The sequence below is a fragment of the Festucalex cinctus genome, chromosome 5 (assembly GCF_051991245.1).
Source record: "Festucalex cinctus isolate MCC-2025b chromosome 5, RoL_Fcin_1.0, whole genome shotgun sequence".
Taxonomy (NCBI): domain Eukaryota; kingdom Metazoa; phylum Chordata; class Actinopteri; order Syngnathiformes; family Syngnathidae; genus Festucalex; species Festucalex cinctus.
The window spans coordinates 28,434,034-28,445,307 of record NC_135415.1 but is presented as its reverse complement, the minus strand read 5'-3'; the positions used below and the strand labels follow the sequence as shown (position 1 = coordinate 28,445,307).

The following is an 11,274-nucleotide window of genomic DNA, read 5'->3' as shown; positions in this document are numbered from 1 at the left end:
TGTGCCATGCTGACATTTAACCAACACAGGCAACAAAGGTTAATGGAATTCCATATGTATGCACAGACGGCCTGCAGCGTGGCTCATTGTGTTTGCGATGCTACTTAGCAGGGAAAAAAAAAAAAAAAAAAATCTAAATAAAGGAGGGGAGGAAAAAAAAATCCTCCTCCAGCTAAGCCCAAGAAGCACATTCTCATACAAGGTCAAGTGGACTGCATTTCATTATCTTTTTTTTTTGTCTGCCTAACACAACCTTTCTGTTTGCCTTCCATTTGTTTGTTTACCACCCGAGCTGTAATTTCTCTTTGAATTGTCTTCCGATATGTAAGCTGTACAGAGGTATCGTCATTGTTTCTTCAATTTGTTTTAATCACAAGTCAAACCTTTTGTTTGCAGCGTCTGTAGTCTATCTATCTTCTTTGCCATCTTTTTACCTTATTGTCTGTCCTTGTATTCAGTCAGTTGGTCTGTCACCCGGGGCCCTCCCTGTCTATTTATCACCTATGTGCACCAGTCGAAGCATATATAGCTCACATGCTGACTCGAGCATTTATCCAACCCCTGCTTCGCTTTTGCCCCAGGTGAAAATCTATGATCTGAACTTTAAGGTTGCTCAGCCCACCAACTTATTGTTAAACACTTTTTAATGAATATTCTATGCTGATTGCAAACACATTCCACCTTCACTCATTTGCTCCCAATAACGTGTAAATACGGTTTTTTTATTATTTTTTATTTATTTATTTATTTATTTTATTTTTTTAATGTTTTAAGTGTCCCAAAGACGTAAAATTATATTTCAGAGAAGAAAACCAGCAAATGACTTCCATGGATATTACTGTTCAATGCACAATTTTGCTTCATCGTGAATTCCGAACGATAAGCGAGTGAAAAACATTTGACATGAGAATGAACACAGTTTTATGACAGAAAGTTTTTGGCCTTGCTGAAAGAAGACACAAAAAAATTTAATTAAAGCCCCAGTGTGTAGCTCACGACCGCCATCTATCGGTCAAACAAGATAATGCAATGATTTTAAGCACACGAACTACGGCGTCCCAGAGAGACCCTACTTCAACAGCCTACCACCAATTTCACCGGAACAGAACGCAAACAACTTCTGGTATTCCCTCGAGTGATGACGTAAGTGAATTGCATTTGTTAGACATACTGTACAGATCCCTAATAATTGTGATTTAGTCATTTAATTTCAGAATTAATATTTTTGTCGGCATTGTTTGGAAATACTGTACGTCAGCTAATGATAATGGCTATCTATGTTCATATTTGTTAGTGTAACTAAACCATGCAACAGAGAACACACAGTTATGTTATACGTTTTATAGACATGTGGACCATCTCAAAGGGGGCGAGAGAGACGACGAGGAAGAGAACGCGGTGCCTCGTAACGTACAATTATGTCATCATGGAAAAATAATTCCATTCGAGCATGCATGTGAATGGCTCAAAACATACCTTTGCTTGGAATATGTGGTATTTAGATTACATAGTTTGCTGATATGTTTAGTATATCGTGCAAAAATAATGGTGTTAACTGAACGACACATCTGCAACTCAGACTCGTAACCCCCCCGTGTCTTGTTGCTACTAACCACTCAGAAAAGTGCTGCTTACAAAAACATTTGAAACCCTTTACTCAGATATCAATTTGTCACCATGTTGAACAATTTTACCTAATAAATATCACTAAGCAACTTAATTAGTTTTGATTGAAGATACAACAGCTTCCTTGTACTTCGATGTGCAGGAATTTACATGGCTTTCACAAATAGTCTTGCTCATGTAATAATGTACTTCATTGGCTCAGTGACTTTCAGTTCATTGTTTGGTACCTCATCTGACATACAATTGTTACCTTCTTGCAGAGACTCGTACAGGAAATGACCATGGAGGAACATGAAGATATCCAAGTCCAGCTGATAGACTGACACCAAGAAATACTTTTTGACACATCAGCACCACCATGATTTCCTGTACCTGGATCCCACATCAGCACCACCATGATTTCCTGTACCTGGATCCCACATCAGCACCACCATGATTTCCTGTACCTGGATCCCAGACTGCAGCACCTTGGTGGACTTGTAGCAAATAAGTGACACTTTCCCAGATCCTTGAGGACAATACAAAGGTTTTTTACCTGGCATATAATTAGTCCATGTCTGACACTTGTTGTTGTAGTTTGTATAACTTGTATATTGTTGTTGTGTGTTAATTTGTACATTTTGAATAACTAAAAAAATACTATTTCCTTTGGCGTCAACATGCAGTGTTCATTCGACACCTAACCTAACACTATTTTACATGACCAGAAATGTAAAACATCAAAAGCCTGGAGAATTATTATAAATGCTTGCAATGACAAGGAATTCTTCATTGGCCAATGAATGTAAGGTACAGTACATGAAAATGAATGAATAAAATAAAGTAAAATAAAAGTCTACATGAAATGAACATATTAACTAAAAAAAAAAAAAAAATGCTGTTAGAATATAATGAGCTACATGAATTGCAGTTGTTCCAGAATTTTACCAATACGCTGTGCATTTCAAAATATGGAAAATAGACATACAGGTTTGGGCCAAAAGTAGTGTTACAGAGCAGGTATGTGTTGTACACAGCTAAAATATCTGATTAACTCAATACCATGATGGTTTTTTTTGTGTGTGTGTGTGTGTGTGTGTGCTGACATTGCCCCCCATTAACATTGCAACATTCCTCAAACTCTCCCGAACACAGTATGATCTGTAACACTACTTTTCGCCTACTCTATGATGTTATTGGGGCAAAATTAAGGAAGGCTTGTCCATTGATTGTGTGAACAGACTGCAGTAAAAATGAAGTCACTTCAATGTTTGCTGGTTTTATTAAGTTTGACATGCTCCTTGACTGCACAAGTACATGTTATGGAGTGAGGGCATGTTCCCACCAACGATGATATCATATTCTTCAAAGGCTTGCTGAGGAAAGTGAGGGAGGAGTCACTCCATGGCTTCAGACACCTGGTCAGCAGGTCCTGTGTAAAACAAGTGGTGCTTGTACATGTGACCATTCCGTATTGCTTCACACAAAAAGTTCATGTAGTGTGCAATGCCGTCCATATGTAAATGACATACCAAGACGTCGGCTGACTTCAGTTTGTTGCAGCTCAGATATGGTAGGTGGAGATACTGGTGGTACAACACCGAAGCCTTCTGGGGTCCTCCATTCAAGTGTCCTCATTCGGGGCATTCCAATATGGCTGCTGACTCTCCCCTTGATATTTTTTTTTCTTGCAGGTCGGTGATGTATTTAAACGGTGCATGAATGCTTGTATACATCAGAATATGGTTCTGGAACCCCTCAAGTTTGGCTGTTGATCTAGTGTGACACAAACAAAAACACAATTATAAAATAAAATAGAATAATTGATGATACTACTATATGTCACCAACTTTCCAACAAAGCCCCCAAAATAGAGGTAAGATCTTTAGTTTTTGGGCCCAAAACATTGTATTAGCTAGATAAAAGTAACTTGACTGCATACTGCATAGAATATGCAAAGGCTGCTTGCTTGTCGAATTTCCGTGGAAAACGTGGCAGCCTGTAAATTCTTGTGCACCCAATTACACAATGGACCAGTACACACTTGAGTGAGAGAGTTCAGACTCTAGCAGTGCTTACGGTACAGCCAGCATTTTAAGTCCAGAAAGTTATTCCCTGCCGAAAATTAATTTCGAGAACCCTATTTTCACCAACCACAACGAAAATAATTTTCAACTCCTCCACTAATACAGTATGCTTTAGATTCTCTATTGAAGTTATGGGCAAATATACCTCCGAAATCACAGTTACATTACATTACACAATAACTTGCGCATTTACTCTAAATATAACGTGCCAGCGGGAATCTTTTTTTTTTTTCAAAGCAAGTAGCTACATAACGAAATCGTTCGAGTGGTGCGGAGTTGCTAATCAACAGATACAGTGATCGTAAAACAAAGGTACGAACATCGTATTAATTAGTACGGAGTATACTTTTTCTCTCGCTCTCAAAACGTAAACACAAATGTACTCTTACTTACCGGTCAAGTAGAAAGCAGTCGAAGGCACCGGCACGTCCCAAACCTAGTCTGTTCCTCATTTCTCTCCATCTGGCAAATGCGGCTACAATATAAACTCTTGTTTTGTCGCGCTGAAATAAAATAAATTCCCAAAGTAAGTGTGATGCTTGATAATGCTCTCTTCGGGGACCGGAAACTCTTCTTCTTCGTGGACATGCGGTCGCCATACAAACCGGAAGTGCGTTCCAAAAACGCGTTAAGAAATGGAGCGCTGAAATTTGTCTTTGACGGCACCCGTAGCAGAAAGATGGCGGCGAAACATGGCAGACACGAGCAGGCGAGGCGCGGACATGTAAGATAATTTGCGATTTCTAGACTAACCGTTATATTTTAAAAAAGTACGTTTATGCGATACAACATATCTTTTTACATACTACTAACACAAACAATTGTTTTTTTTTTCCGAATGATTTATTATTTCACCACTAGATGCCACTGTATAATACTGAGTGTACCTTTAAGGTAAAAAGTAGCATCCCCTTAACTCATTTGAATAACGTGTAAATACGTTTTGTTTTTGTTTTTTTTAAATCTTTTAAGTGTCCCAAAGACGTATTTATACGTATTTGTTTGATCTGCTCTAAAACAAACAAATCAACGTTTAACTGGGACCCAGATGGGCAGCCCAGATGGGGCCCATTTCCATTCCATACCCATGTGAGTTTTAGGTAGGGTCCATATGAGGCACACCTTGAGCCCATCTGGGCTTGCCCACATGTGGCCACCACGATATCCCTGTCCAAAATATACTGGGACCCAGCTGGGCATCCCAGATGGCCGAAGCCATCTGGAAGGCCGAAGCCCAGATTCGATCCATTTTACAGATTTGAAAACAATATTTCAAAAGAATAATGGTAGTAATAAAATACGCTATAATTGCTATCATTGGTGGTATTTCTCCGGGTGCTGATATGACAAAAGGGCCGAAATGCAACCAGGCTCTCCCCCTCTCCTTTTACCACTTTACCTCTGCAATTCAGACTCAGTAAAGACCTACAAGCATGTGTCTGAGCTCCAGTGCAATATCAGCTCCCGCTCAAATGGCTGGATGCGGTAAAGAGAGAGCAACTCACTGTTGGCTGCCAACTTTGCCGAGCCACAGGAGTCGACGTGATGAAAGCGGCGTGGGCAGTGGGCGCTCGCTGCTATGATGCGTCTGGACAGCTTGACAAAAACACAATTACCCCAACACAAGGGAGGGGCGCTTCTCCCACTTGCTCTCAGCCGCTGACTGACAGGGGAATTAAGTGGACAACCGAGTATGAAGTGGTAGGGGATACACCCATTAAGGGAATTGACTCATAGAGCTCTGACACAAGTACATGCTGAGGGTGGATCATAGCATTCCTTTACAAAGCCTCACATTCACTCATTCATACACCGGTGGTCGGCTGCTGCAATGTCTACTGGAAGCAAATCAAGGTTCTTGCTCCAGGACACTTCAATATGGTAACCAGGAAAGAGGATCGAACCCACAACCTGACGGATGGGAGACAACCACTCTACCACTGAGCCACGCCACCACCGCTACTCATCACGACTATGATGCCATTTTCATTTCTCCAACTCTCACTGGAGCCATTTGCAGTGCGTGTGAAGTGGTTCGGGTGAAAATCAGCACCTTCAAATCGGCCACAATGGTCCTCAGTTGGAAAAGGGATGGAGCACTCCCCCAAATGGAAGAGTTTATCTTGATGGATAGGTGTAGCATCTGCCGTGATGCAGACTCTGTGCCAGTTGAGGTGGCTCGGGCATCTGGTTCGAATGCCTCCTGGAAGCCTTTCTGGAGAGGTGTTCCTGGGCATGTCCCACTGGCAGGAGAGTCTCTCGGCTGGCCTGGGAACGGCTTGAGATCCCGCCAGAGGAACTCGGCGAAGTGGCTGGGGAGAAGAAAGTCTGCGCTTTCCTTGCTAAAGTTGCTAAAGAGCCGTAGTAGATAATGGATGGATGGATGGATAATACGTCTTTGGGACACTTAGAACACTTAGAACATAAAAAAAAAAAACGTATTTACACGTTATTGGGAGCAAATGAGTTAAATGGTGGTCTTCCCCTGCCCCCTCACACAAACATCCAGTAAGCCAGTAAAGTTCCGAGTCAAGAAGAAAGTCTCAGAAATGTGAGTCGAGAGCGCACAGATTAAAAAAAAAAAAAAAAAGAGCACGAAACAAGACAATTGCACAAAGCGTACAAGAGGAACGCTTTGTTTCTCCATGATTATTGACCGGAGGAAACACCCCAGAAGCCGAAACAAAAACCCGCTTGATGAAGAAGAAAGGATAACAAGAGGGTGCAGTTAGACTGGGACACAAAAACTGGGGGAGGATTGGGATGCAAGGGCCTTTCCGTGTTGATACGATATTCCATCTGTATCGCGTTACGGCTTGACGCTCGTGTCGGCCAAAGAGGAGCTTACCTAAAATAGTCAAAGAAGAAATAGAGGCCCAGCGGGGAATACTGGGCCACCTCTCCTGAAACCAGTTTTTTTTTTTTTCTAGGAAGAACAATACAGGCACTTGAAAAAGAAATGGAGGGTTATATGCAGGGGAGGGTGACAATAGTGGTGCAGGGCTGATGACACGGTATGGAGCGATATGTAAAGGAAGAAAAAAATGAAGGAGTCTCTCAATTCGGTCTCATGGCTTCAAAGCATATTGAAATTGAAAAGGAGAATTGAGAGCAGGACGGGATGAGACAGAAAGGTGAGCGAGCGCAATGGAGGGAACCAAAGACGAGCGAGACAAAGGTGGCGGCGGGGAGGGGCGTGCCGTTCCCCCCCCCCAAAGGATGAGTTCTACATTTGAATTTGGAATTGGAAACCAGCGTGGCAGGTCAGCTGCTCAAGATGGCGGCTAATGCTACTATCTCTCAAAAAAAAGAGCGTTCTCATGCCCGCGTTCCGCTTTGAGCCGCGCAGATGGTGCAATGTTCGCCCGCAGATATTAAGAAACCCACGAGGGCGAGCCGACGAGAATGTTCGCCACGCTCGGCTGCTTCTACTATCTCTGCGCGGCTCCTCCGTACCACGAGAGCGGCGTAAAGTATCTCTCACGACCTTCGCTGTTGCGCAAACATGATGAAAAGCGTCAGTAAGGCATGAACGTTCACCAGGGCGCTGACACAAGTCCTCTTTTACGCCAGCGCGCACAGCGACGCTCGCGCCTCTGCTATTATGTGGCTATGATGTCATTGATTTTCTTCATCGGTTGGAAACAGTGCGATGCAGAGCGATTAGCAAGCGCTGGAAAGTGCCGCGCTGAGCGGAATACTAATATTCTTATTGTGGGCAGTGGTGAGAAGGGAAATATTTCTTCATGCAGACCTTGTGAATATTTACCTCCCTCGAGCTCAAACTGAATACATCGAGAGGGATAGAATAGAATAAGGCAGGCAGAGGGACCTGAAGGGATGATTGACAGGCTGACCTGTCGTACCTGGATGGGTTGAAAGACAGGCCATGGAGGTCTGAGTGGACCGAATGGAGGATGGTGGCCGGGGGTAAATAATAGTCTTGGCTCGGGTGAGATACAGTCAGGGGGTTGTATTGCAAATGACATATTTGGACTTTCAATTATTATTATTATTATTATTATTATTTTACTTTTTTTTTCAATTTTTCTGATCTTGTTTTTGTTGTAAACACATTAAAAAAAATATATATTCATTCATATACATGGCCGCACATCTCTACCTCTACTGTATGTATGGTTTATAGTGGGTCAGTTTATTTTGTAAATTATGCTTTTTGTTTTTTCTTTAGATTTAAAACTGTCAAGAAATGAAGATAAGTCATCTACTGTTTAAAAAAAAGAAAAAATAAACTTTTATTTACAACGGTGGAACTATTAATTTGCCCAACTTGACATGTTTTTTTTTTAACTGTTGACAAAAAAAATTCTACAAAAATTCCTTCAGATTAATGATAAAAGAAAAAAGGCATCATGCAGAAAAAAAAAAAGAAGTCACTCCAACATCTCTGTTTTGAACACTTTGCAACAAAGCTTAACCATCGTAAAAATAGAAAGAAAAAACAAAACATTTTATATGATAACAACTTCAGTAACAATACAATCTTTCTACCTGCCTCAGGTAACTTTTGTTGTATTTTGTTCTCTGATCATGTTCGCCTCGTGTTGCGACTTTCCTTCTTTTGGACTAAGAGCTAAAAAAAAAAAAAAAAAAAAAATGTATATAACATACATGAGCAACTCACTGTACATTCTTTGAGGTTGACCAAACAGAGTTCTCTTCTGACATGGTTCTCTGCAAATTTAGAGGCTTATTTGTATGATGGCAATCTGATTCGTGTATTTCATTGACATGGAACTTGAGTGGTCTCAATGTAAAATATACTTAGCCAAACTTACTGGTGAAAAAAAACATACAGAAAAGAACCTGAGGAGCCAGCGAGATGGCAGTACTAAAACAATACAGAAGAAATGTGATTAAAATCGTAATAAATAAATAGGGATGTAACAATATCCAAACATCGCGATACGATATTATCACAATATGAAGATCACGATACGATAATTATCACGATATTGCGGGGGCGTTGACGATATTTCAAAAATATTACACAATTGTAAAAAAAAGAACTCATACTAAAAAAAAAAAACACAATAGTGTGTTTTTGCACATAACGTCAATGCATATAAACCACCTACAATCTCTAATAACAATATTGAGGCACTTACTTAGTAATGCAAGCACACATTGATCGCTTCACAAGCAAATTAGATTCCCCTTCATCTGAAAATTAGCATAGATTTTAAACATAGATGGCCAAAACATCCCTAATGAAAATTAAATTGCACTAATAAACTAGCCACTAGAGGGTGCTAGAACTGCACAAATGGAAATCAACCTGACTTTTTTTTTTTTTTTAAACAGATGTGTTCCTTTTAAATATTGTGAACATGACGATGACGATATTGTGGCAGTTTTAATATCACGATATTGCCCTTATCGTGACATCCCCATAAATAAATGAGCGAACCCATTGACACGCAACGTGATGCATAAAAAGTGTCAGGTAGCAAGTGAGGGAAGGCACAGGACAAAGCAGACAATGAGGAACGTGATGAAGACCAAACACTTGCATCCAGCTGGACGAAAAGAAGTTAGAACCCATCAAAAGAAGACAGACAGAAAAGCCCGAAGGTTAAAAATGAATTGCCTACGGTAACTCCTGACTGACTGAACCAAACCCAGCTATGATGTGATGAGGTGGAAGGAATATCATTCAGAAAAGAAAAAAAAAATGAGACAGCGAGAGGAAGGCAACTTGCGGGGGGAAAAAAAAGTCGGTAGCGGTGGCCTCAGTGTTGAGGGTAATAGAGAAAGTGAGGGGTGTCAAGAGAAACGGGTTAGCAGAAAATGAAGAGAGGTTAAGTGAGGAAGTTTGAGTGTGAAACAGGTTAAGAGAGAAAAAGGGTCGCCGTGTTTTCTATATTACACTGAAGAGCTGAAGATGAACATACTCTCGAAGACGAATGCACTGAAGTGTTGAGCCGTTTAGCTACAGATAATACGTGAAGTGTGACTGGGAAATTTGAAGAAAACTGACATACAACTCAACCCTGGCTCAACGAATGCGGATTCACAAATCGCAAAGAGGGTCAAAATGAGTGTCAACAAAACAGCCGTTTTCTGTCCTGCTTGGCCTCAATTAGAGTCGCTGCTGAGTTGGGGCTTATCAGAGCTGGCAATGGGCAAGGGGCCGTGCACACACCTGACTGGTCGTCAGTCAATCGCGGCACACCTGGATCTCCCAAACTTTTGAGGCGGTTGTGCTAACAGAGATAATGTGCTGCCATCCACAAAGCATACAACGAAATAAGCTTTTGCTTTGAGTGTTCAGAGTCTTGTGAATAGTACGCACGACCTGCTCGGGCTTATAAAACACCAATCAAATGACACCTGGATAAAAGTACAAGAAAAACTCGTGTAAAAAAAACAACACAAAATCCTTTGAAACACGGCACACAACTAATATTATAACACAAATTATTCCTGTAAATATATTGCTTAGCAGCTTCTGCAAAAATTTAAAGAAAGATTTTTTTTTTTAAAACCAAGGAGACTCATGTAGTTTCTTCCCCAACTCATTTGCTCCCAATAACGTATAAATACGTTTTTTTTATGTTTTAAGTGTCCCAAAGACGTATTTATACATTGTTGTTTTTTTAATTATAGAGCATACAGAAGGCTTTGATGTAGCCCCTCACCTGCAAAGAACGGTTGCAGAAATGGTAGTTATTACACAAACGGGCAGCAGTGGCAGCAGAGCAAAGGAGATCAACCAGGGCCATCAAGAAAAAAAAAAGCTAAATTACTTCGAATTTTAAATAGCTCTCTTTTAATGCTAATTGCTGCAAAACTGAAACAGATAGAAACATACTTTACTTTCCTGATGAAAGAAGAGACTTTAATCTTTCTTATGATAGGTTCCATGATTTTATAGCAATAGAACACAATATTCTGTGGGCCTTGCAAAATCAGTCAAAATCCAGTAAAACAGCCGGGAGCGAACGGGATTGCGAAATGTGAAAATGGCGGCGAGTGAATGAGTTCATTATACAGCGGTTACAATGTAAAGTACTTTCAATTGTGAATACCATTTACTACTGGTAAATCGACTTATCCGGATAAGTCGATTATCCAGGACTGAACGCGAGGACCAGATCAGGTAACCCCACTTGGACCAAATTGAGCAGGAGTCTGGCTACACAAGGACTGTCGCAGTCTTTCTTGTTGCCCTCCGAGGAAATCAAATGATGATGAAGGGAAGATTATATCTGATCAGGGTGCGGAAAACATAAATGATAGGTTCCATGCTTTTATAGCAATTGAACACAATATTCAGTGGGCCTTGCAAAATCAGTCAAAATTCGAGAGCAAACGGGATTGCTTCTGTGAAAATGGCGGCGAGTGAATGAGTTAATGTTTGAGCTTCTTCTATATTAGTCAAATTGGAGCAGTGAATTAGCTCTCTTGATAGTATTTTCCATTCAGAGCGACACCACTGTGGGGCCTTTCTCATGATGAGTCGCTCCAATTGCAATTAAATATTGTTAAATCTATTTGATTCGTTCAACAAATTGTTTTTCTTCTTTTTTGCTCTACGGAATTACTTGCTTTTTTTTAA

The 11,274-nt window shown here is 40.7% G+C and overlaps 1 long non-coding RNA gene across 1 annotated transcript; it reads right to left on the bottom strand.

Annotated features, from left to right (window-relative positions):
• Window positions 1-1,689: 1,689 nt before the first annotated feature.
• LOC144019519 (uncharacterized) lies at window positions 1,690-4,574 on the bottom strand. The gene is made up of 3 exons (XR_013283694.1): window positions 4,086-4,574; window positions 3,138-3,381; window positions 1,690-3,037 (listed from the first exon to the last, which is right to left on the bottom strand). It is a non-coding gene; the product is annotated as an uncharacterized LOC144019519 (long non-coding RNA).
• Between the last annotated feature and the right edge of the window lie 6,700 nt (window positions 4,575-11,274).